Below are 27,283 nucleotides of genomic sequence, written 5' to 3' on the forward strand. Positions count from 1 at the left end.
CCAAGAACAAGAAAAATGAAACTGGGCCGCTGTGGTTGTTACCAAACCAAGTGGGCTTGTTACCGAACCAAGTGGGCTGGCCTCCTGGTGAGTTAAATAAGACTATACCAGTGGAAGTTGTCTCACAAAGTAAACTGTATTTGCAGCAAATAGGAGGCCGTGAGGAATCATTTCCAAAGTCATGGCGTCCCAGAACTAAGGGAAGCAGGAACTTTTATTTCAGTTGGGGAATAATATTCAAAAGGGAGAGGTGGGGGTATTCACTAGCACAGGCTCAGTTGGAGAACATGCTTCCACATAATGAGGCCTAAGCTCCTCCTGGAGAGATCTTTGCATTAAAAATAAAGCAAAGGTCATGGGCATAGCTCTTGTGGTGAGGCTTGGTCAGTTTCAGGATGGCTGGTGGTTACATCTCCCTTGAGTGCCTCATTTGGTCAGTTTCAGGATGGCTGGTGGTTACATCTCCCTTGAGTGCCTCATTTGGTCAGTTTCAGGATGGCTGGTGGTTACATCTCCTTAACCTACAAAAGGAAAAGAAACAGCTTGGAATAACAGTTAATTGCTTCCAAACCCACCTTTGAGTTTCTCCAGGCACCTAGTCCCAGACATGGTCACTGAAGAGGGAGGGGGATTGCAGGAGGGGAAGAAATGTGCAGGGCAAACTTCAGACTCTGCCCTCACCTTTCTGACGGACTGAACCACGCATGCGCAAGCCACTCGCTAACAACAGAAGATCTGAACTGAGGCTGGCGCTGCAGCCAGGAGCCAGTTTGCGGTTCAAGACCAGCTGAGATCACTACCTGCTGAACCAAGAGACACAGTCATTGGTGGAAAATAACAGAATCCAGAATTTCCACCACACCACATTCATAATGTCCAGGACACAGTGCAAAATCACCCAACATCCAAAAATCAAGTAAATGGGACACATTATTAAGAGAAAAGAGGATCAACTGAGATAGATCCCAAGATGACCCAGGTGTTGGAACTGGCAGATAAGGATTTTTCTTCATGTGCCACAAAGCTCGGTTATTAGGTGCATAAACAGTCTGTATTATGTCTTCTTGATAATGGACCCTTTTGTATTTCACAACGACCTCCTTTATTCCCGGTCATATTCACTGTGCCTGAAATCTGCTTTATCTAGTATTAGTATAGCTTCTCCAGCTTTCTTTCAACTAGTGTTAGCATGGCATGTTTTTCCAATCTCTATTTTTAATTTATTTGTGTTTTTATATTTAAAGTGGGTTTGGGGTAGGCAGCATGTAGTTGAGTTTGCTTTCCTATTCAATCTGACAAATTATGCCTTTTAAATGGGGTTTTTAGACCACTGTCATCTAATGTTACTGCTGATAATAGTTAGATTTGAATCTATCCTGCGATTTGTTTCTTATTTGACCAATCTGTTTTTTGTTTGCTTTTTCCTCTTAGACTGCTTTTTTTTGGATAATTTAAGTATTTTTTATGATTCCATTTAATCTTTTTTGGCTTATTCTGGATAAGTCTTTGCTGTGTGCATGCGTGTGTGTGCATGCCTTAGGGTTTACAGTAAACATCGTTAACTTTTCACAGTTTATCTTCAAATAATATCAGACCACTTCATGACGCCTGAACAACCTCACAACAGTACTCTCCCACCCCCACTGCAGCCTCCGTGTCCATGTTGTCACACGTTTTATTCGACATGTTACATACCCCACAGAAAGTGCTCTCTATCCCTTTCTTCACATAAGGTTTCCATATTGTGTCATTTTCCTTCAGCATCTCTCAGCGCTGATCCGCTGGTGACCGTGAATTATCTCAGCTCTTGTGTGTCTGAGAAAGTTGATATTCTATCTTATTTGTACCCTTTGCTGCCAGGCATAGAATCATAAATTAGCAGCTTTTTTTCTCAATACTCTGAAGACCTTGCTTCACTCTGCTCTGGCCTCAGTTCCAGTAAGAGATCTGCCTTCATTCTAACCTTTGTTCCTCTGCACTCAGCAGGTCTTTCTATCTCCTGTCTGATTTCATGATTATCTTGTTATCACCCTATTTAAGCAATTTAATTATAATGTGCCTTCTTCATACTTCTTAGACTTGGGGTTCATTAAGTATCTTGGATATGTGGGTTTATAGTTTTTTTTTTTTAATAAAATATGGAAAATTTTCAGTCATTATTTCCTCAAATTGTTTTTTCTGTTTTCTTCTCTTTCTCTTTCTGGGACTCTGATTACATATATTTTAGGCCATTTGAAGTTGTCCTGCAGTTAACTTTCTGTTCATTTTCTTTGGTCTATTTTCTCTCTCTATTTTATTTTGAATGGTTTCTATGGTATGTCTTCAAGTTCATTAACCTTTTGACGGATTTGCTCTTAATCTCATCTAGTAAGTTTTCATTACAGATGTTTAATTATAGACATTTCATCTCTAAAAGTTTTTGGGTCTTTTTCCTATCTTCCATATTTCTACTTAACATCATCAGCCTTTTCTTTTTTTTACTGAAGTATTGACATACAATATTATGATAGTTTCAGGCGCACCGCATAGTGATTTGACATTTATATACATTATAAAGTGATCACCATGATAAATCTAGTTCCATCTGTCACCATACAAAGTTATGACAATATTGTTGACTTTGTTCCCCATGATGTAATCCCATCCCCATGACTTATTCATTTTATGACTGGAAGTTTGTACCTCTTATCCCCTCACCTATTTCACCCACCCCCGACCCCCTACATTGTCAGTCTTGTCTCTAACTTCTTGAACATGTGGAATATGATGACAGTAATAACATCCCATCTTTGTCTATGAATTACGTCCTCTGTGCTATTTGTGGTCAGTATCAATTGAGTGATTTGTCTCCTCATTACATGATGTGTTTTTCTGCTTTTTTGCATACCAGGTAATTTCTGGTTGGCTGGTAGACATTGTGTATTTTTCGTTGTTGGAACCTGGATAGTTTGTACTCCTAAAAATATTCTTGAGCTGTTTCCTGGGGCAGAGTTGTGTTACTTTGAAACAATTGGAAACATTCAAGCTGATTCTAAGCTTTGTTAGGTGGGATCTGAGTAACCTTTAGTCCAGGGCTGACTGTGTTCCACCACTGAGGCCACTCTGAATACTGGACACAATCTCCTGCGAGTTATGGGGCTTTCCTAAGCCATGTGTGGACTGGTTGAACCCAAACCATTCCTGTCTGTGTGAGCTCCAAGAATTATTTCCTCTAATATTTTGGTGTTTGATTCTGTAGTGTTGGGTAGTTTCCTCACATGGGTGCACTGGTCATTACTCAGTGGAAGATGCAGTGGGCCCACGGAGAATCTGTGAAGTTCTCTCTTGCTGCAGTTCTCACTTCTTGGGTGGTCTTCCGTATGTGCTCTAGTCACCTCAGCCTCCCAGGACACCCAGTGCCATCTCTTCAACTCAGGGAGAGCTCAGGGGTCCACCTGGGTTCTCCTTCCCTGTGCTGGAGCCTGGAATTCTCTCTCCAGGCAGCAGGGCCATCACAGGGCCCACCTCATCAGTTCCAGGTCTCTCAGGGGTCACTGAACTCTGCTGCCTGAGACCCACTGCATGAAAACTACTGTTTCATATATGTTCCCCAAAATTTTCAGTTGTTGTGGGAAGAAGGGTAAATTAGTTCCCTGTTATTTCATCTTGGCTGAAAGCATAAGTATTAAACAAAGATTTTAAAGTGATTGTCATAACTATCCTCCGTGAAGGTAAACAAACATGCTTGTAGCAAATGAAAGAGTAGGAAATCTCAGCAGAAAAATTTAAAAAAGAAAATTTTAGAATTGAAAAATACAATATTAGAAATAAATTCTTCACATGGAATTTAAGTAGAGCAATAGAAATTAACATGGAAAATAGAAAGAAAAAAGGGTGGAAAAATAACAGAGCCTCAGTCACTCTTAAGTAAGATCAAACTTTAATATACATGTGGTCTGCTTCAAAGAAGGAATGGAGAGAGAGAATGTGCAGACAAAAATACTTGAAGAAATAGTGGCTGGAATTATCCAAGTGATGGAAGATAGACATTTGCAAATATGATGCTCAACTAACACCAAGCAGAATGAAGACAGTCCCACATAGAGACACATCAGATCAAGCAGCTGGATACCAAGGCCGAAAAGCAAATGTTGGAAGCAACAGAGAAAAATGACACTTCACACAGAGGGGAATAATGATTTGATTAATAGCTGACTTCTCATCAGAAACTATGGGGACCAGAAGAGAATGAGAAAAGAGATTTAAAGTGTTGAGAGAGAGAGAAAAAAAGACCTGTCAATGCAGAATCGTATATCCAGCAAAAATATCCTTCGAAAATCACTGTTGAAAGACAGCATTTTCAGATTTAGAGAAACTAAGAGAAATTATTACCAGCAAATCTCTACAACAGAAGATGCTAAAGGAAATTCTTTAGGAGAAGGGAAATTATACCAGAAAAGGAATCTCAGATCCTCAGAATGGAATAAGTAGCTTCAGAAATGGTAAATATCTAGGTAAATGTCAAAGGCTACTCATTTTTTCTGCTTTCTCCTTCTAACTTTTGTATAATACACACAAATTACAGTAAAAACTGTAACATTATGGGGAGGGTAGAAGGATGAATAGGTGAGCATAGAGGGATTTTAGGGCAGTGAAACTATTCTGTATGACACAGTAATGGTGGATACATGTCATCAGACATCTGTCCAAACCCACAGAATGCACAACAGCGAGAATGAACCTGGTGTAAACTGTGGACTTTGGGTGATGATGACATGTCAGTGCAGGTTCGTCATCTGTAACAAATACACCATCCGATGGGCAAAGCTGATATAGGGGGGCTGTGCATATGGGAGCAGGGCATATATGTACCAAACACTCAATTTTGTTGTGAAACAAAAACTACTCTAAAAAAATAAAGTCTTTAAAAAATGATAATATTTTCTTCTGAGGTTCATAAGATATGTAGATGCAGTACGTACAGTTACCACAGCATAAAGGATGGGCGGGGTGGCCCAATATGGCTGCACTATTTCCATATTTTACCTGAAGTACTAAAATGTTCATTGTAAGTGGAATAGGAAAAGTTAGAGATGGAGATTGTGAACCCTGGAGAAATGACTGAAAAAAAAATAGCCAATAGGACAAAAAATAAAACAATGTAATCCACCACATCACCAGAGTAAAGAAGAAAATCATGTGACATGCAGAAAATGCATTTGAAGAAATTCTACATCCATTTATAAAAGTCCAGGAAAGTAGAAGTAGAGGGAACTTCTCTAACTTGATACAAGGCGTCCCTGAGGACCTGCAGTCATCACAAACAGTGAGACTAAAGGCTTCCCCTGTAAGTCAGGATCAAGGCAGAGACATCCGCTCTCATTGTCCCCAGTTAACACCACTGGATTCTTAGTTGGTGTGAAATAGCAAGAAAATCAAATAAAAGGCATACAGATTAGAAAGGAAGGAGTAAAACTGTCTTTTTTCACAGATGACATGACTGTCTACATAAAAAATCCTTAAGAATATAGCAAAAAAAAAGGCTACTGGAATTCATAAATGAGTGTAACAAGGTCATAGGATACAAAGTCAACATACGAAAATCATTTGTATTTCTATACAGTGGCAATAAATGATTGGAAATTGACATGTTTTTTCTTTTGCTTGAGGAAGATGGTCCCTGAGCTCACACCTGTGCCAATCTTCTTCTACTTTGTATGGGATGCTGCCACAGCATGGCTTGATGAGCAGTGTGTAGATCCATGCCCAGGATCTGAACCCGAGAACCCAGGGCCGTGGAAGTGAAGTATGCGAACTTAACAACTGCGCCACCAGGCCGGCCCCCAGAAATTGACATTTTTAAAGTGCAACTTACAATAGCAACAAAAATCATAACATATTTAGGAATAAATCCTATAATATGCCTGTAGAATCTCTATGCTGAAAACTACAAAACACTGATGGAAGAAGTAAAAGAAAACTTCAATAAGCAGGGAAATGGTCTTAGTCTATTCGGGCTGCTATAAAAAAACCCACAGACTGGATAGCTTATAAACAACAGACATTTATTTCCCACAGTTCTCGAGGCTGAGAGTCCAAGATCAAGGCGCCAGCACGGTCACATTCTGGTGACAGCCCGCTTCCTGGTTCATAGCTGGTGCCTTCTTGCTGTGTCCTCACACGGTGGAGGGGACAAGGGCTCTCTCTGGAGCCTCTTTTGTTATAAAGGCACTAATCTTGTTCATGAGGGCTCGACCCACATGACACAAGCACCTCCCAGAGGCCCCACCTTCTAACACTCTCAACCTTGGGGGTTAGGATTTCAACATGTGAATTTTGGGAGGACATAAGCATTCAGACCCCAGCAGAAATATACAGTGTTCGTGGATTGGAAGACTCAGTATTTTAAATATTAATTTTCCTTAAGTTGATCTATACCAATTACAATTCCAGCATATTTTTGGTAGAAATCATGAAGTTGATTCTACAATTTATTTGAGTAGGCAAAGTAATTAGAATAGCCAAAACAATTTTGAAAAAGAAGAACAAAGTTGGAGGCCTTAAACTACCTGCTTTCCAGGCATATTATAACATTACGATAATCAATAGTGTGCTGGTGAACGAATAAACACACAGATCAGTGGAACAGAAGAGAGAATCCAGAAACAGAACCACACATGTATGAGCAATTGATATTTGACAAAGTTGCTAAAATAACTTAATGGAGAAAGAATGGTATTTTCAAAAAGAGGCACTGGAAAAATTGAATATTCATATGCAAAAATATCCACCATAATATATAACTCAAAACAAAACAAAACCCCAAAATCCTTGGACCCATGTCTCACACCACATACAAAAATTAACTCAAAGTGAATCATAGCAGTAAGTGTAAAATCTAAAACTATAAATCTTCTGGGAGAAAATATTCATGACCTTGGATTAGGCAAAGATTTCTCAGGTGTGAAACCAAAAGCACACCCATAACAAATTTTGTTTAGTTAAACTTTATCAAAACTAAGAACTTCTTCTCTTCAAAAGACACTGTTGAGAGAAGGAAAACAAGTCAAAAACTGGGAGAAACCATTTCTGCAACACATATCTGTGAAGGCTTTTTATTCGGTGTATATGAAGAACTCTTAAATCTGAATAACAAAACAAACAACCTCGTAAAAAATTGGCAAAAGATTTGAAGAGGCACTTCAGCAAAAATGATACACAAATGGAATGAAAGTACAGGAAAAAATGCTCAACATCATCAGTCATCAGAGAAATTCAAATTAAAACCACAATGAGATACATGTGTGCACCTTTCAGAATGGCTTAAAAAATTAGCAACAATATCAAGTACTGGCAAGGAAGCAGAGCAACCAGAATGCTCGTACACTCCTGCTGGGAAAGCAGAATGTTTCAGCCATATTGGAAAACATTTTGAGAGTTGCTTGTAAAGTTAAAGAAATGTTGACCATGTAATCTTTCTGATCCAGTAATCTTATTCTTGGATATATGTCAAAGAGAATCAAAATGTTACGTTCACACAAAAATCTGTATGTTGATGTTTATAGCAGACTTATTCACAATTTCCAAAAACTGGAAACAACCCAAACAGACAAACTGTAGATATAAATGTTCTTCAGCTAGTAAATAAGTGGCACATCCATCCAATGGAATATTATTCAGTAATGAAAAGGAATTAGCATTTTATATGTGAGACGAAATGGATGACTATCAAATACAATCTGCTAAGTAAAGAAGGTAAAGCTCAAAAAGTTGTTACATAGTGTGTGATCCCATCCCTGTGAGATTCAGGAAGAAGCAGAACTACTGATAGGGAGCAGATCAGTGTTGGCTAGTGGGGAGGAGGGGCTGCCACAAGGGGCAGACAGGGAATTTTGGGAGCAGCAGAGCTGTTTTCTGTCTTGATTTCTGTGGTGGTTTATGAATGTATGTGTTCATAACAAATAGTACTGTAAAATAAAAAAACTTGACTTTTATGGCATGTGAATCATGTCTCCATTACTTCCTTTGGAAAAACCAGTAGGAAAGTTTTAAAAAGACAAATAAAGGGGAAAAAACTGGAGGAAACGAATAGAGAAAGGAAATAAAGTTACAGACCCAAAACTATGTCAATAGCTATTTATTTTTAATTTTATATATTTTTAATAAAAATTATATATTTTAAAGTATCCAATGCTGATTTGATGTACATATACGTAGTGAAATAACTACTTCAGTCAAGTTAATGGACACCTCATCTCCTCACACAGTTACCATTTTTTTGTGATGAGAGCACCCAGCTACTCTTTTAGCGGATCTCAAGTATTCAGCACAGTAGTATTAACTGTGGTCATCATGCTGTACGTTAGATCTCTGGACTTATTCAACCCGCATCACTGCAGCTTTGTACCCCTGACCACCATCTCCCCCCCTCAACCCCAGCCCCTGGTAACCGTTCTAATCTCTGCTTCTATGAGTTCCATGTGTTTTTCTGTTTTTTTAGATTCCACGTATAAGTGAGATTATACCATATTTGTCTTTCTCTGTCTGGCTTGTTTCGTTTAGCTTAATGTCCTCCAGGCTCATCCGTGTTGTCACAAATGGCAGGATTTCCTTCTTTCTCATGATTGAATAATATTCTGTTGTGTATATGTACCACATCTTCTTTATCGATTCATCTGTCAACGGACACTTGGGTTGTTTCCATATCTCGACTACTGTGATTAATGCTGCAGTGAACATGGGGGTACAGATATCTCTTTGAAATACTGATTGCATTTCCTTTGGATATATCCCAGGAGTGGGACTGTTGGATCACGTGGTAGTTCTACTGTTAATTTTTTCCCTTACGTTCTTTTATTTATCATATATGTGCAGATCTGTTTTATGTACAATGATTGGTTCTATCAATCATACCAAGGTGTTCTATTGATACTATTGCTAATTTTTTGAGGAACCTGCATACTGGTTTCCACAGTGGCCACACCAATTTACATTTCCACCAATGGTGCACAAGGGTTCCCTTTTCTCCACATCCTCAACAAGACATGTTATTTTTTGTTTTTTTGATGATGGCCATTCTAACAGGTGTGAGGTGATATCTGATTGTGGTTTGGATTTGCATTTCCCTGATGACTAGTGATGTTGAGCACCTTTTCATGTATCTGTTGGCCATTCATATGTCTTCTTTTGAGAAATGTTTATTCATATCCTTTGCTCATTTTTCAGATGAGTTACTTGTTTCTTGCTATTGAGTTGTATGAGTTCTTTATATATTTTAGATATTAACCCCTCATCAGATTACAGTTTGCAAATATTTTCTCCCATTCTGTAAGTTGTCTTTTCACTCTGTTGATGATTTCCTTTGCTGTGCAGAAGCTTTTTAGTTTGAATGAATCCCATTAATCTACTTTTACTTTTGTTGCCTCTGCTTTTGGGGTCATGTCCAAAAAAAGCATTGCCCAGACCAAACTCAAGTTTTTCTCCTATATTTTCTTCTAATAGTTTTATGGTCTCAGGTCTTAAATTTAAGTCTTTAATCCATTTTGAGTTAATTTTTACATACGGAGTGAGGTAAGGGTTCAGTTCTTCCATGTGTGCAAAACCAGTTTTCCCAACACTATTTGTTGAAGAGACTATCCTTTCCCCATTGTGTATTCTTGACAACTTTGTCAAAGATCAATTTACCATAAATGCATGGAGTTATTTCTGGGCTCTCTCTTCTGTTCCATCGGTCTGTGTGTCTGTTTTAATGCCGGTGCCATGCTGTTTTGATTACTATGGCTTTGTAGTATACATATATATATTTTGGTGAGGAAGATTAGCCCTGAGCTAACATCTGTTCCCATATTCCTCTATTTTTGGTATGTGGGGCACCACCACAGCATGGCTTGATGAGCAGTGTGTAGGTCCGCGCTCAGAATCTGAACCTGTGAACCCTGGGCCTCCGAAGTGGAGCAGGCGAACTTAACCACTATGCTACCAGGCTGGCCCCCATAGCTTTGTAGTATATTTTGAAGTCAGGAAGTGTGATGCCTCCAACTTTGTTCTTTTTGTTCAAGGCTGTTGCTGAACAACCTGTGCTTGAAACTCCTATCCCACCATCTTGTTTGCTCATCATTTTACACATTAGTGGACTGAAGAGTTCAGTTAAAGGCCGAGATTCTCGGGAGGGATATAAAAATAAGACCCAAATGTATACTATCTACAAAAATTGCACTTTAAATATAAAGGCACAGACAGTTTGAAATAAAATAAAAATAAAAATCACAACAATTGGAAATGCAGTAGAGTTGCCTCTTTATGCCTCTTTATGCAGATAGAATCATACATGAGGAAAAATCCGAAGAAACCCACAAACAGTTAGTACAGGTGCTGGAACAACTGGACACCCACATGCAAAAGCGTGAAGCTGGACCCTCACCTCACACCATCACACTCATTGAAAATGAGTTCAAAATGGATCCAAGGCCTACATATAAGAGCCAAAATTAGAAAACTCATAGAAGAAAACATAGGAGTAAATCTTTGTGACTTGAATTTGGCAATGATTTCTTAGCTATAACACCAAAAGCACAAGTAACAAAAGAAAAATTAGACAAATCGGACTTCAAAATGAAAAACTTTTGTGCATAAAAGGAGAATATTAAGAAGGAAAAAAGATAATCCACAATCCAAAATGGCAGAAAATATTTGCAAATCCCACATCTGATAAAAGTCTAGTGGCCACCAGGCCAGCCCCCTCTGCCTGGCAGGATGCCCTGAGTGATAGAGGTCTCAACCCCCCAGCACCTGGACACCGGTCATCTTCCGCACTGCCAAGGAGTGAGTGCTGGACTGTTCTGACTTATTCAGAAACAGTGACGGAGCCCAAATTCCTTTCACAATCACCCTAGAGGTCAACGGCTTCAGTCTGCTCCTAAAGAACACACGGTGTTTGCGAGTCTGAGAACCAAAAGAATTGTCTTCACTTTTCTGAAAAGTGTGTCTTATTATTTCACATTAGTGACCATTTTCAAACTGGCTCCCAGTGGTGCCCTCCCACTTTGTTTATTTCTCTGAAAGTGGCCGTGGCGACTTGGCTGTTCTCTGTTCCCAACCCCCACGGTGTGACAAGGCCGATGACATCCGATTCCTGGGATCCTGACCTAGGTGGAGATTAACTCAGCCTCAGCCTGTGATGGGAAGTGATGGTCCCAGCTCTTCCTCTTCTCCCTCCCCTGTTCTCATCCTCCTGCTCTGCACAGTCTCAGAGTTGCCTGACATCACCACTGACAAGCCCTGCAGAGCCCAGAGATTTCTCTTTGAAGAAAAGAAAAACTCTGGAGAAATCAGAGGGATAAATAAGGAATGTACCCAATTCCTGCCTTGTCCTTCTCCCAGACTAATCCTGCTGATGGCCAAGAGGATGAACAATGAGAGTGGTTTCTCTCATTAGAATTTTAAAATCCTCCAAGTAATGGATCGTTTTGGAGCATCCTGTGTTTTCCTGCTTGTCCCAATAATATATTATTACTAAACTTGAATAATTTTAATGGGGGAAATTCTTTATCTCATAAAAATGCTGAGCAGGGGATCCATTTAAAAAAATGTTATCAAAGTAACTCCAGGGGTTTACAAGGAACAAGGAGCCTACACCCCTGTGTTCCAGACATCAGCTGAGACATTCTTGCCAGGAGCCAGGGCCCTTGGAGGGAGGGGTGCCCATGACCCTCCTCCAGCAGGGCGGGCCTTCTCAGGTGCGTCCCCCAACATGGGCGCACACACCACAGGATCCTAGGTTAGCCAGTGGCAGGCAGCCGGCTAGGGATATGGGGACAAGTGAAAACTGCTCACTCAGACTGGGACACCCCTGGGCTAAACTCAGGAGCAAGGTGTGATCCAGGCCTGTAGACCCAAAAACCTCACCATGAGTTCTTTCCATCTGGATACGGCAGTGGAAAGGAGAAGGTGCTGGGTGGGGAAAAGCATTACGCTGAAAAGAGCTCCTGCCTCTGCCACCCGCCTGGAGTTTGGTCTCCAACAAGCATGGGTTTTCTCACCTTTAGAGAAACGAGGGGTAGAAGCCATCGAGTTTCCTCAAGTGCTTGAGGGGCCTCATTTTCAGAGCTGCTCAGCTCCCTTCCCTGCCCTCAGTGCGTCCACGGGACCCCAGCCCACGGCCCCTCCCTTCCGATCTTTCCCTTTGGAAGCTTCAGATGTGCCCACTCAGGCACCTAGTGGTTTGGGGTCCTGAGCTGACGCAATTTTAATGAGTTTCCATCATTTTCAAAGGGAAAAATGGGAGGGAGGTGGCTTGTTACTGAGACAGATCGCAGCACACCTAGAAGGACAGGACACTCATTTCCATTTACGTCGTCTGATGACCCTCCAGTTCCATCAGTGGTTGAGTGAACGCGGCCTGTTCTTCCCAATCACGGTGCAAGTGTGTAATTTCTCCCAGTGGAATTTGATTTTAATGAGAGGCTAGCTCATAGGAGAGAGTCATTATCTAGATAGCATGCACGCGTCAGGTTAATTTTAAATCAGCTTTTAGGTCAATCTGTCTTAATTAATCCATTAACTGTTTTTGAATAGCAATTTCAATAATTGTTTTAGCATAATACTTGGCAGTGTAATTGCTTTTTGGAATCTGTTCATTGAGATGTCAGAGTCAGATCCGGGGCTCCCTCCCTGTGCCCGAGTTTGTGTGTGTGTGTGTGTGTGTGTGTGTGTGTGTGTGTGTGCGTGCATGTACAAGCATGTGGGGGGTGCTTCCTCTGATTATTAATGAATGCATTTTCACGAGGCTTATTGATATCAGGGAGCCCTGCCTTTATTTTTAAAAAATTGTTAAATAAAATTTTAATGTTAGAATAGTTTTAGATTTACAGAAAATTGTGATGATAATACAGAGTTCCCATATACTTCACACCAAATTTTCCCTGTGATTAGCACCTTACATTAGTATGGCCCCTTTGTCACCATTAAAAAACAGTAGAAAAGATCAATGAAACAAAGAGCTGGTTCTTTGAGAAGATAAACAAAATTGACAAACCTTTAGCCAGACTTACTAAGGAAAAAGGAGACAAGGCTCAAATAAATAAAATTAGAAATGAAAGAGGAGAAATTACAATGGACACCACAGAAATACAAAGGATTATAAGAGAACACTATGAAAAACCATATGCCAACAAATTGGACATCTAGAAGAAATGGATAAATTCTTAGACTCATACAACCTTCCAAAACTGAATCAAGAAGAAATAGAGAATCTGAACAGACAAATCACATGTAAAGAGATTGAAACAGTAATCAAAAACCTCCCAAAAAATAAAAGTCCAGGACCAGATGGCTTCTCTGGAGAATTTTACCAAACATTCAAATAAGATTTAAAACCTATCCTTCTCAAACTATTCCAAAATAGAGGAAGATGGAACACTTCCTAACTCATTCTATGAGGCCAACATCACTCTGATACCAAAGCCAGGCAAGGACAATACAAAGAAGGAAAATTACAGGCCAATATCATTGAGGAACATAGATGCAAAAATCCTCAACAAAACATTGGCAAACCGAATCCAGCAATACATTAAAAAGATCACACAGGGCCGGCCCCGTGGCTTAGCGGTTAAGTGCATGCGCTCCGCTGCTGGCGGCCCGGGTTCCGATCCCGGGATCGCACCGACGCGCCGCTTCTCCGGCCATGCTGAGGCCACGTCCCACATACAGCAACTAGAAGGATGTGCAGCTATGACAGACAACTATCTACTGGGGCGTTGGGGGAAAAATAAATAAATAAAATCTTTAAAAAAAAAAAAAAAACACACACCATGATCGAGTGAGATTTATACCAGGGACACAGGGATGATTCAACATCCGCAAATCAATCAACGTGATACACCACATTAACAAAACGAGGAATAAAAACCATATGATCATCTCAATAGATGCAGAGAAGGCTTTTGACAATATCCAACATCCCTTTATGATAAAAAGTCTCAGCAAAATGGGTATAGAAGGACAGTATCTCAACATAATAAAGGCCATATATGACAAACCCACAGCCAACATCATACTCAATGGGGAAAAACTGAAATCCACCCTTCTGAGAACAGGGACAAGACAAGGGTGCCCACTCTCACCACTCTTATTCAACACAGTACTGGAGGTTCTGGCCAGAGCAATTAGGCAAGAAAAAGGAATAAAAGGAATCCAAATAGGCAATGAAGAAGTGAAACTCTCGCTGTTTGCAGATGACATGATTTTATATATAGAAAACCCTACTAAAGAATCCATCAGAAAACTATTAGAAATAATCAACAACGACAGCAAAGTTGCAAGGTACAAAATCAGCTTACAAAAATCAGTTGCATTTCTATACTCTAATAACGAACTGACAGAAAGAACTCAGGAATACAATCTCATTTACAATCGCAACAAAAAGAATAAAATTTGGCTTATTATGATTTCAATCTTCTGAAATTTATGGAGGCTTGCCTTGTTTCCCAACATATGGTCTATTCTCGAGAATGTTCCATGAGCACTTGAGAAGACTGTGTATTCTGCTGTGTTTGGATGGAGTGCTCTCTATATATCTATTAAGTCCATCTGGTCTAGTTTTTCATTTAAGTCCACTATTTCCTATTGACTTTCTGTCTGGATGACCTATCCATCGATGTAAGTGGGGTGTTAAAGTCCCCTACTATTATTGTGTTGTTGTTAATATCCCTTTGAGGTTTGTTAATAGTTGCTGTATGTACTTTGGTGTTCCTCTGTTGGGTGAATATATATTTATAAGTGACATGCCTTCTTGGTGGAGTGACTCTTTTATCATTATATATTGCCCCTCTTTGTCTCTCATTACCTGTTTTATCTTGAAGTCTACTTTGTCTGAAGTATGGCAACAGCTGCTTTCTTTTCTTTGCCATTAGCTTCGAGTATCACCTTCCATCCCTTCACTCGGAGCCTGTGTTTGTCTTTAGAGCTGAGATGTGTTTCCTGGAGGCAGCATATTGTGGGGTCTTGTTTTTTAATCCATCCCGCCACTCTGTGTCTTTTGATTGGAGAATTCAATCTATTTACATTTAGAGTTATTATTGATATATCAGGGCTTAATGCTACTAGTTTATCACCTATTTTCTGGTTCTTCTGCACTTCCTTTGTTTCTTGTCCTGTGTGTTTTGGACTACCAATTCAGTTTGGTAGTTCTCTATGATGGTTTTCTTAGTTTTCTCTTTATTTATCATACATGTCTGTGTTCTGATTATTTGCTTAGTAGTTACCATGAGGTTTGTATAAAAAATCACATAGATGAGATAGTCCGTTTTCTGATAGTCTCTTATTTCCTTAGACTAAGTCAATTCCATCCGTTTCCTCTTCCCCTTCTAAGTTATTATTGTCCCAACTTATTCCATCTTGTGTTATGGTTTGTGGTTAAAATGACAAGATTATATTTATTTTTGGTGTTTTCCTTCCCTTTATCTTTGCTGTTATAATTAAGTATTTGCTAACCTGTTCTGATAGAGAGCTTCAATTTTTCTGATTTTGTTTACCTATTTTTCTCCTTGCTCACGGATTTGTATCCCCCCCCTTTTTTTTTTCCAGGTATGAGGGCCTTCTTGAGCATTTCTTGTAGTGGGGGTCTTGTGGCAATGAACTCTCTTAGCTTTTGTTTATCTGGGAAAGTTTTTATTTCTCCATCATATCTGAAGGATATTTTTGCTGGATATTCTTGGCTGAAAGTTTTTGTCTTTCAGAATTTTGAATATATCATTCCACTCTCTCCTAGCCTGTAGAGTTTCTGCTGTGAAATCCGCTGAGAGCCTGATAGGAGTTCCTTTGTACCTTACTCTCTTCTGCCTTGCTGCCCTTAATATTTTTTCTTTGTCATTGACTTTTGCCAGCTTTACTATTACATGCCTTGGAGAGGTTTGGAAAAACTTCAAACTTCCCCAGGTTTGGACTGTTCTCAGTTATTATTTCTTTGAACAAGCTCTCTGCTCCTTTTTCCCCTCTCTTTTCCTTCTCGAATAGCTATAATCCTTATGTTGCATTTCCTAAATGAGTCAGATATTTCTTGCAGAATTTCCTCTCTTTTTTTTAGGCTTAGTTCTGTCTTCTCCTCCATCTGGAGCATTTCTGCATTCCTATCCTCTAGATTTCTAATTCTATCCTCCATACTCTCAGCTCTGTTCTTTAAAGATTCCAGACTTTTCTTTATCTCCTCCATTGTGTTTTTCATCTCCAACATTTCTGACCGGCTTTCTTTATAGTTTCAATCTCTTTTGTGAAGAAGTTCCTCATTTCATTGAACTGTCTATCTGTATTTTCTTGTAACTCATAGAGCCTTTTTATGATAGCTATTTTGTGTTTTGTTTTTCTTTTGAGGAAGATTGGCCCTGAGCTAACATCCGTTGCCATCTTCCTCTTTTTCTTTTTTATCGCCAAAGCCCCAGTACACAGTCATATATCCTAGTTGTCGGTCCTTCTAGTTCTTCTATGTGGCATGCAGCCTCATCACGTCCTGAGGAGCGGTGAGTAGGTCCGCGCCCAGGATACCTACTGGCGAACCCTGGGCCGCCAAAACAGAACGTGTGAACTTAACCGCTACTCCACTGGGCCAGCCCCCATGATAGCTATTTTGAATGCTCTGTCATTTAGATTATAGGTTTCTGTGCCTTCAGGATTGACTTCTGGGTGCTTGTCACTTTCCTTCTGGTCTGGATATTTAATATATTTTTTCACACTGTTTGACGGTGTGGATTTGTGTCTCCGCATGATAGTATCTGGTTGCAGCTTCCACCTGCCACCATTGGGTGGGGGTCAAGAGCTGTATATTCTGAGCCCACAGTGATCCATGGATACTTTGGCCGACTGGCTGTGCTGGAGCACGGGACAGGGGGAGGGATGCTTTCTTTTGCCTGCCCAATCCCAGGGGCTTCTCGCTCTTCCTTTGCTATCTGCTCTCCTGGGGTGCTAGCTTGATGAAGATACCCCTCAACAGTTCAGTCACCTCTGTGTGGGGGTTTCCCATGGGCTGTGAGCGAACTTGGAGAGTCACAGTTTTCCCACAGAGGGTCGCCTCTCCCCCTCTCTCTGCAAGCCATGCGGTCCCGAGGTCACTGCCATTGGGGAGCAAGAGGAGCTCTCCCTACCTCCTTCCACTTCCTCTGGGGGGGTGTCCAGCACCTCCACGTTCAGATGTATAGCTGGGTGGGTCTCTCAGATGTCTTTTGTGTTGTGTGAGTGTCCTCTTTTGGTATATGAATGTCCTTTTTGTTGTATCTTAGTGGGGAGAGTCTAAGGGGAGAGCTTGCTCCATCATGATGCTGACATTATCTCCCAAATATTTTATAATAATATATGGACTGTAACTTTACTCAAATTGTGAAAAAACCTTTAGAGACTGTCATCAAAAGTGTAATGCTGCATAGCTCAAGTTGTGCAGCCCATTCTTCTCAAAGAACCAACACTGCTAATTCTAGCTCTTTCTCCTTTACAAGTATTTAAATCATAAAAGAGTACCCGGTATGTAGCATTTCTATTCTTGGCTCAATAAATTATTCAACATTCTTTTAGCAAGCAAAAATAAGTTAAATACCACAAAAACGTTCACCCTCAAAACACAGATTTGCAAAGATACTGGAGACGTCCAAAATTAACCAACAGGCTACCCCTGGGCCAATAATTTTTAAAAACTTCCTTACCATGCTAATACTGTGCTTTAATCTTGGTTGGCTGTTCCCATTTTTCCTTCTGAACAAAAAACCTGAGACTGGTTTTACTGCTGCCCATATCTGCCATTTTCGACACAAGCAACAGTAATGGAGGAAGACCCAAATGTACTATCTTTCACATGCAGGCACTTGGTAAAGCTGCCAGGGGTGGCCAGTGTCCACCTGGAACAGGTACAATAGTAACCATGCCTTCTCCATCCAAATTCTAGTTTCATTCTTGCCTCCACAATAACCTTCAAAGCTGACCACATAAGCAACTCATCCACGCATCCGTGCAATCATTCATATATTCAGGGCTCTGAAGATGAATATGAAAGCCACTCAGCTAGGATCAACAGGGAAAACAATCAGGTAAGTACAATACCTGTCAGGGACCCTGACAGACTGGACACCCTAACCTAGCAGAAGGACTCAAGGAGGATTTCACAGTGGAAATTACTTTTCAGCTAAGACCTGAAGGATGGGTAAGAGTTAACCCAAAATTGGGGAAAGCAAGAGTAAAAAGACGAGGGGAGAACATTCAGGCAGGGGAACTAGCATGTTAGAAGGCTCAAAAGTAATAAATAAGAATAATGATGATATTGACAAAAATAATGATGAATAATAAATTATTGACTCTCTGGATCAGACACTGCTTTAAGGTTCTATATGTATTAACTCATTAAGTTCTCATAAATATCCTTATCCCCATTTGACAGATGAAGAAATGGACGCACAGAAAGTTGAAGTAATCATCCCAAGGTCATAGGGCGAAGAGGTGGTGGGACTTGGACTGAACTGAGGCGCCTGAAGACAGAGCCTACCTGCTTACACTGTGCTACAAAAGATCTGGTCATGCTTCAGAAACTGGAATTTTGGTCCATGAAGAATTTTAGGGGGAGGCTGGCAACGGTGGTGATGATGAGAATTAAACCAGGGCAGATAATGGAGGGTCTGGGAAGCCCCTGTACCAGACACCTCTCATGTCCTCCTCACATCCTCCTGGCCCACCTTTTCTTCTACCAGCCACAGCTGCAGCAACCTGCTGTATGCAGTGAACCTGGCAGCACCTGCCTCAGGTGCATCAGGTGCTACCAGGGCTGCAGCACGGAAAGCCTGGATGTGAGGAGTCAACACCTCCTGGGACAGCCCTGACCAACAGGGGTCAGGAACCAGTAGGTAAACAGCCCCTTCTTCCTTGCCTTCAGTGGACACTTGTGGGGAGAAGAGGGGCAGACTACATGGCTCCTCTGAAAACCTGGAGGGATGGAACCCTAGGTTCCCACAGCAGTGATCAGCTCCTACTTCATTCTGCCCAGCCCTCCTCTTCAGTTTTAGGTGACTACTTCCTACAAATTACCACCTACACGCAAACCCTCCTCTCACACTCTGCCTTCTGTGGGGAACCAGATTGAAACAGCCATGTTAGACAGTTTAGATTTTATCCTTCGGGCAGTCAAAGACAGCATATTTTTGGCAAATCATACCTTCTCTCTTCCAGGAAGCAACAAGAGGCTGAGCGAGGGGAACAAACTCAGCAAAATGATGGCTTGGTAAAGGTTCCCATTCTTCTCTCACCTCACCTCTCCCACCACCATTACACCAGGAAGCCACCCAAGAATAGGGTGCAGGAAAAGTCTATACCCTGTCTTCTGCTCTGTTAGCCAGAGGCTAGAAAAATGGCAGCTGCCCTGGACTCCTTCAGCCTGGGGCCCACTTCTGAGGCCACGGCATCTACAACACTGCTACTTCTTCCACCATCTCACTGGCTCTTCTCGTCTCCTCTAGACCTACTAGAGACATATGGCTACCTGACTGGTACCTTTGGAAGTACACTAAATCTTAAAACCAAAGAATAAGCTTGAAGATGAGGAAATAAATGGAATAGATAGATGATTTGGTTTTAAAATATTCTTGGCTTCTCTCTCTTCTGGATGAGATGTTTTCATTTCTCACTCATATTATGATGTAAATAAATCACAGATTAAATGCTATAATAGCCAGAAATTTTTCATATGAACAATATTGGAGGTAACACCATACATCTGGCTTAAGGATGAAGTTCAGTTTCTATAAAATAGAATTAAAAATATTAACATTTTGCTCTTAATATTAGATTAAGTAACATAAAAAGGATAACATGTATATTATCCACTGCTCATAGTAATTTTAACTGTCATTATCATATATCCATGAATAAGTGAGACACCATGTAACCCTGCCTACAGCAGTTTGTTGAAGGGCCAGCTACAGCAATTACGCCTTAATCAATACACAGGCTCAAGGTGTTTAAATTGTGGCCAAAAAGAAAGAAAGACCACAAGGCATCTTTCTTTTTTTTTTCAAAATTTCTTCTTTAAATTTATTTATTTAATTAATTAATTTTCATCCCCAAAGCCCCAGTACATAGCTGTATATCCTAGTTGTAGGTCCTTCTAGTTCTTCTGTGTGGGATGCTGCCTCAGCACGGCTTAACGAGCCATGCGTAGGTAGGTCTGCCCCCAGGATCTGAACCAGCAAACCCCGGGCTGCCGCAGCGGAGCACGGAAACTCAACCACTACGCCACTGGGCCGGCCTATAATCCATCTTATTCTTAAGACATTTAAGCAAAATAGCTTCCTGAGATAACACAAATACTGAATGATGAAAAGAAGATAATTTTTATCTTATACTAATTTTAACCAAGTTTATTCTTACATTTGACAGTGATTATATTAAATTGCAATGTTTAGGTGAAACTACTACACAGCAGAAATAAGAGAATGGTAAAAGTACAGTAACTATGGTATTTCTAACATATATTAGGGTTAAATTTTTATTGACTAACATATGCAAATTGGTTTAAAAACTGTTACCGCTGTCCTTTCTTACCTGCATATATCAGATTGACTATGTTCATAAAGTTTCTTTTCCAGGTCCAATCTCTTCTTTTCACTATAATACAGAAAGAAAATGTTTTATGAATAATTACACTGATAAGTAATAGGCAGTTGGATTTAGAACATGATCTCCTTTGAAATCACACCTTTGTAAGAATGCTTCTCTGGCCTCTCTAAGAAGCAGAAAATGCCAGCTGCGTTTGAAACTCAAGACAAAAATACTTAGCAGTCATCACGGAAGTCTAAAAAGCAAAAAGGACACTGAAATGAAGCAAAAACAAGATTCTCAAAGTAAATGGGGAAATGCAGTAAGAAAAGGCTGGGAAGCAGGTTCAATCACTCAGCAAGTATTTCTTGAGTGCCATGATGAGCCAGGCACAGTTCTAGGTCTGGAGACTAATCCGGTGTACACCAACCAAGGCCCCTGCCCTCAGGCAGCTGACATTCTAGGGGGAAGGAGAGACAATAAACAAGATAAATATGTAAAATATGATATGGCCAGACTTCTCTGAGACGGTGACAGTTGAGTGATGGGGATCCCACCAGGTCTGGACACAATGCCTCCACAAATCCACCCTAGATTGAAGACTGGTGGCTTGCTCTGTTCCCAACTAGACACGCCTGGGCAGAGCCAAGTAGCTGAGTTAGGAAGAGGTCTCTGAAAAGTAGACCTGCCCTCACTCACATTTAATGAAGACTAGGCCCCCTAACACTATTACTTCAAATTTGGGGGGATTTCTTTTTACAACTTTGTAACATCGCCGTGATTTGTCACTGACTGCTATCCTGTGATGATCAGGTGAGTGCTGGCAGTCAGCTAGAGGACAGAGCTTACCCTGCACACCCAGCCTGGGCAAGAGGTAGGGGAAACTGGGCAGCAGGGGTGGTAGCAGCCAAAACCAAGGGGCTAGGGGTAAAACTGCTAAATGAGAAGCCATCTCAGTCCCAAAAAGAGTCCTTGGGAAGTTTAACCACAGAGGGCCCCGCTCAACCACCACCAAAGTACCAGCTTCAATCCCATCTAACTGAAGCCAAACTGCGAATCTAAGTTAACAAGAACTAAAGGCCAAAAGAGAAATCACATAATGTCTGAGAGAAAAATGCTAAAGAAAAGACTGAATCAATGACAAGGAGTCCAACAGAAGGTGAGCCTAGCTTGGCCCCCTGAGGGACAGGGGCTGAGCCCACATTCCATTTGTGAGCTCTTAATTATTAGTTTCTGTTTTCCTTCAGAGAAAAAAAAAAAGCCCAAAAGTTACTCTGTTAGCTAAATTATAGGTTAAGTAAATTTCTTTGCTTAGCATAATCTAGAATGGAAACCATCATTTAACCAAAATTCTTTTAATGGGAAAATGGGGTCCAAAATCCAAACACTGAATCTTTGCTTGGGGAATAATCTCTTCCTCAGTTGGGGTATGCCTACGTTAAAAAAAAAGGAAAAATAATTAAAAGAAAAAAAATTACAGAAACAAATTTTTAATCTAATAGCTTCACACAGATCTTTATTTTCTCATTAAGAAGACTGAACTCAGAAGAGAAGTGAAAGAAATATGGTATAATTGCTTCCACGTTAGAAATTTTTATTTGTCACTTTCCTCCCTTCTAAGGTTCAGTGATCAATAGGATATTTAGTTCATGAAAAATGAATGTCCGGACAGAGTGAGCAATTCGTCACTAAATTATGAGACAGACCCTTAAAGGCATCTATGACCTTGTGCCTCTGATGTCATGCTTTACTTCTGTGGAATTTCTGCCAAGAAAGCATGACTGGAATCTGGTCATGAAGAAACATCAGATGGACCCAGCTTGAGGCTCACTCTCCAGAATGAAAGCTGTTCTCTATGAAACTGTCAGGAACAGGAAAGGCAGGGAAAGACTGAGGAATAGGCACAGATGGGGAGAGACTGAAGAGACATGGCAAATGGGTTCACAGATGGACTCCTGGACCAGACGATAAAAAAGACAGTGCTAGGACAGTTGGTGAAATTTGACTGGGGTCTGTGGATTGGTATATCAGCATTGATTTCCTGACTGGGAGGGTTATATGGTGATCACAGAGAGAGCACCCTTGCTTTTTGGAACTATGCACTGGAGTGCTTAGGAGTGATGGGGCACCAGTTCTCAAATGGTTCAGAAAAGATTAATAATTTTAGATAGAAAGAGAAAGAGAAAATATAACAAAATGTTAAGAGTTGAGGAATCTGGGTGAGGGAAATATTAGAGGTCTTTGTCCTCTACTTGCAACTTTTCTGTAAGCTTGAACTCATTTCAAAATAATTGTAACAATTTACCTCTGACTTCTAGTGAAGAAGGACCACAGTCTCTTTGGGAATCCACCACCTCACGAGCAGCAAGTTCTTTTTAATAAAGAACATAAAACTTCTTTGTTCTTGCTCTATCTCCAGTAGGGACAGACTGGTCAAACTTCTTCTCTAGCATGACACTTCCTACACTGAAAAACCACAAACACCTCTTGGCCTTCTATTCCAGGCAAAATGATGCTACTCTAATTCACTCTTCATCACAGGCCCATTTTCTAACCTCAACATCCATGCAGCAGTGCCTCTGAGTGCTGTCTTTCATATGTTTTAAATTTAAAACTTAAAACAAGATATCTACCCCAATAAAAAGCCAGAGAAAGGATTATTGGGAGGATCATTTTGCAATTCCTACAGATTAAACCTCTGTTTCAGAATCTTTGGAACATCCAGCCCCGGGATATGTACCCACTGTCAACGGTTTCAGGCACCTGCACCCCTCACTTGGACCTTTCGAAGTTTTACACAGCTGGGTGGTCCTTAAAGTGTAGTATGTGGTCTAGTTTCCTCCTTTTAAGCCACCTGTTATTCAGTTTTTGTATCAATATCATCTTCAGCTTTACTCAACTAATACCTCAGCGTCAATTTCTGGACCTTTACGATATCTCACCCTGAATCAATATTGGTATTGAAAACACTGGGGCTGGTTAATGGGCCTTTTAAACAGATGTTTTTATATAATTGTAAGTGTCAACTCCACTTACATGTTTCTACTACACTTGTGGCACTATATGCACTGTACAGAGTCATTCCATCAGGCTCTTGTAGATTCAACGACATTCCCACAATGCAAAGAAAACACTGATACAAAAAGGAAAAAATTCAGAATATAAAATTACATCTATGTGTGACTACAGCTAAGACAATCTGGGCTAGAAACACACCAAGTACAACGGAAAAGCCCAGTTATTAGACCAGCTAACATTGCAATGATCCACCTCTAAGAGGGCTGAGAAAGGGCAGGTTGTTTTTCTCTCTCACTCCCAGGAAATCTGTGGACTGATAAAGCAGCTGTGACTACCCAAGGTCGTAGCCTGTAAATTTCTGGAGCTTTAGGAGACAATGGTCCTTGTGGTCAGCGGGATTGGTTACGAAAAACAGGTACATTCAAACACTCCAATAGGGTACAGACAATGATATTCATTATCTGTTGCTTCACAAAACTACAGCTTTCAACTTTTTTACTTTGAGGCTCTTTATTTACTAGAGAAAAAAAAAATCTGTGGCCATACTTTACATATTAGTCAAGGCCTCTCATTTCTGTGAAGAACCAAGGTTCAGAGAGGCTGAACGACCTGCTCAAGGTCACACAACAGTTCACAGACTGGAACCCAGGTTTCCATGTTTCTACCGCACTTTTCTGTGTATCCAAAATTATTAGCCTCTGTACTTATTAACTATGCATTAGAGTTAGTCATGGACTTTTAAAATGAAAAATGAGTATACACAGCAACATATCTGTACTGACTTAAAAATAAAACCAACCTCCAAAGGCAGAACCATGAATAGGCTATAAAATTTGACTCAAATTCCTTATACAATTTCAACAGCCTCACCTTGCTTAATAGTTAAAGCATTAAGTGTTAAACATTAAGTAATAATCATTACACAGTTATTATACCATAAGGACTATAAACAGCCAGGTGTTCCTAGCACAGGAAGCAAAAATGATAACTCACAATGAACTTAGTTCAAAAAGAATGCCATTTGAACCAGTGACATTTTAAAATTTAGAACTTGGGCTAAGAGATACAAATAACTAAAGGCCTGGGGTAACTAAGCTATTATTCTAAGAGAACAGAGTCAAAAAGCAGTTAAAAAAAAAACAACTCAAAAAACGAACACACACACAGTACAGAGAACAGATTGGTGGTTACCAGAGCGGAAGAGGAGTGTGGGGAGGGTGAAAGGGGTAAAGCAGGACATGTGTACAGTGACGGATGGAAACTAGACTTTGGGTGGCGAACACGATGGACTCTATACAGAAGTCGAAATATAATGATATACACCTGAAATTTATATAATGTTACGAACCAACGTGACCTCAATAAAAATAAATTAGTAAAAGGTAAAGAAAAAAATTACACCCACACCCAGAGGTGAATTTGTTTTATTATTTGTTTGTTTGCTTTTTAACTTGGAGCTGGACTTCAGTATAAGATTTCACTTTGGGGATGGGACAATAGCTTAAATTGGTTTGAATCTATAAACCAAACTTTAGTTTTTCAAAATGGTTAAGGAACCTTGGAGCAGAATTGAAATTTTAAAATTTATTTTAGGGGCCGGCCTGGTGGCGCAAGCTGTTAAATGCGCACGCTCCGCTGCGCCGGCCCGGGGTTCGTGGGTTCGGATCCCGGACGCGCACTGACGCATTGCTTGTCAAGCCATGCTGTGGCGGCATCCCATCTAAGTGGAGGAAGATGGGCACGGATGTTAGCCCAGGGCCAGTCTTCCTCAGCAAAAAGAGGAGGATTGGCAGATGTTAGCTCAGGGCTGATCTTCACACACACACACAAAAAATTATTTTATTATTCTTATTGTTCTTCCCCCTGGTGATTTCTTTTAATGTATTTAATCTTATATATAATGGGTTTTTTTTTGTGTGTGTGTGTGTGAGGAAGATCAGCCCTGAGCTAACATCCATGCTAATACTCTTCTTTTTGCTGAGGAAGACTGGCTCTGAGCTAACATCTATTGCCAATCCTCCTCCTTTTTTTTTTCTCCCCAAAGCACCAGTAGATAGTTGTATGTCATAGCCGCACATCCTTCTAGTTGCTGTATGTGGGACGTGGCCTCAGCATGGCCAGAGAAGTGGTGTGTCGGTGCACGCCCGGAATCCGAACCCCGGCCGCCAGTAGCGGAGGGCACGCACTTAACCGCTAAGCCATGGGGCTGGCCCCAATGGTTTCATTTTAAACACAACCTAACAAACAACATTAAAGAAACTGGGTTTTTTTTCTTTAAGAAAAAGCAGTTTAAGTGTACTGATGCACAGAGCAATGTCTTGTCTTTTAATTATCAAGTATACGCAGACACAATATCATCTTTGAAATATCACACTGTCCACTCTTCCTGGTTGACTGGAACATGGTCATTATTTGGTGGCAATGTGTGGCTAATGTTCTATACAAGACATTTATACCTCCTGGACATTAGCTGGTTGACTTGGGATTTCTTCCATTCCTTTAACAAACATATATCAAGCCCCTCCTCCACCTAAGGTACTCTATTATCAGCTAAAGCTTCAGCTAGATATGGTTTCTGAGCTCCTGGAATTCTCCATCTAGGCAGGGAGCAAGTCACTCAAGCCACTATCTAGAGTCCTTTAAGAATGCCGACGTTGCATGAGTTAGGGAACAGGCTGATCAATACTTAGTGCAGGGAAGCCACTGAAGGAAGTGATTTTTCAAAAGCTGGAGTTGAGGAGGTTCCTGGGGTGGGTGAGTGGCGGTATGTCAGAAAGAAAATAGGATGTAGAAAAAGATTAAAGAGTAAAATATGGTGAGGACAATTAAGGAGGCCTGTTGTAGATGCTCTAAAAATATTTGACAAAAATTAAATCTAGCATAAAACCAATATAATTCCTTCCTTTTCAAAACCACTTACTTCTGCCTTTACCTTACACGTAACTATTGTTGTCATTTTAGCATTGTTACACACACACAGCTCTCTTCACTAAAATGATTTTGTAACTTTAACACTCATTAAACCTTTTGTTTATCAAGAGATCCAAACATCTATTTCCTTTCTTGTCAACTCATGAGATTTCCAACACCAATTAATATAGCAGCTAAATAATAGTTCCAACAACTTATCTTTTATGTGGTTATTTATAGCAAAGTGCTTTTTAATTTTCTTTCTTTATGTGCTCTTAGATCTAGCTGTCTTCAGCGGTTCTCATCTTTCATGTCTTAATCAAGGTATCATACATACTCCAGAAGCTGGACTTCTCTGTCTGGAAATTTCATCCCTTCGCTGGAACTATGGCCCTCAGAAAGTCTCCCGCATTTAAATAGGGCATATGTTTGACAAACACACACACACTCACCTGCCTGCGTTCCTGGACCTGTCACCACTGATGCAGTGCAGCTGTCAGGGTGGGATGACAATTTGAAGAGACTGCGGAGGGCGCGTGTAGAAGGGAACGAGAGAAATTCACGAGGCTTGACTGAGAGTGACAGGCAGGAGAACTCCTACTCCCCCTTCCGGGCAAATTCAGCGACGCGGCCGCGTCCTTCAGCGGGAGATCTCCAACAAGGGGGTCTCTCCGGTAAACTCTGTCCTCCAGGCCCCAGTGGGAGCTTGGGGGCCGTCGCGGGCGGACCCAGGCCCAGGGGAACCACGGGCGGGGCGAGTGGGAAGGACAGAGGGCAGGGCACCAGCCGACCCTGGGCGCCGGCCGATTCCCGCCCC

The 27,283-nt window shown here is 40.7% G+C and overlaps 1 long non-coding RNA gene across 2 annotated transcripts; it reads right to left on the reverse strand.

Moving 5' to 3' along the window:
* Positions 1-116: 116 nt before the first annotated feature.
* Positions 117-27,283, reverse strand: LOC131395268 (uncharacterized). 2 transcript variants are annotated; one of them, XR_009216336.1, is made up of 4 exons: positions 26,919-27,283; positions 20,545-20,607; positions 682-800; positions 117-521 (listed from the first exon to the last, which is right to left on the reverse strand). It is a non-coding gene; the product is annotated as an uncharacterized LOC131395268 (long non-coding RNA). The 2 variants fall into 2 exon arrangements; XR_009216337.1 differs by having other exon boundaries at positions 682-803.

This window comes from Diceros bicornis, chromosome 31 (genome assembly GCF_020826845.1).
Source record: "Diceros bicornis minor isolate mBicDic1 chromosome 31, mDicBic1.mat.cur, whole genome shotgun sequence".
Taxonomy (NCBI): domain Eukaryota; kingdom Metazoa; phylum Chordata; class Mammalia; order Perissodactyla; family Rhinocerotidae; genus Diceros; species Diceros bicornis.